Here is a 611-nt window from a genome sequence, read left to right on the forward strand (position 1 = left end):
CCTTAGGGACCACATTAGTTGAACTAGATTAGACAGTAGTTGTTGTGTTTATTTATACTGATGGTCCACTCCCTTTCCTGTATTGGGATGGCCACATTTTCAAACGGTAGGCAATGCTAATCATATGGTGTGTGTGTGTGTGTGTGTGTGTGTGTGTGTGTGTGTGTGTGTGTGTGTGTGTGTGTGTGTGTGTGTGTGTGTGTGTGTGTGTGTGTGTGTGTGTGTGTGTGTGTGTGTGTGTGTGTGTGTGTGTGTGTGTGTGTGTGTGGGCGTGTATGCTTGCGTGCGTCTCTGTGTGCATCGACGGTTTGCAGTGGTCATACATGAGACTCGTTGACTACAATAGCAATTATATTAGACCACTGATTTCTGTTTTATTAGACCACTGATTTCTGTTTTATTAGACCACTGATTTATGTTTTATTAGACCACTGATTTATGTTTTATTAGACTACTGATTTCTGTTTTATTAGACCACTGATTTCTGTTTTATTAGACTACTGATTTCTGTTTTATTAGACCACTGATTTCTGTTTTATTAGACTACTGATTTCTGTTTTATTAGACCACTGATTTCTGTTTTATTAGACTACTGATTTCTGTTTTATTAG

This window comes from Salmo salar, chromosome ssa06, assembly GCF_905237065.1.
Source record: "Salmo salar chromosome ssa06, Ssal_v3.1, whole genome shotgun sequence".
NCBI classification, from domain to species: domain Eukaryota; kingdom Metazoa; phylum Chordata; class Actinopteri; order Salmoniformes; family Salmonidae; genus Salmo; species Salmo salar.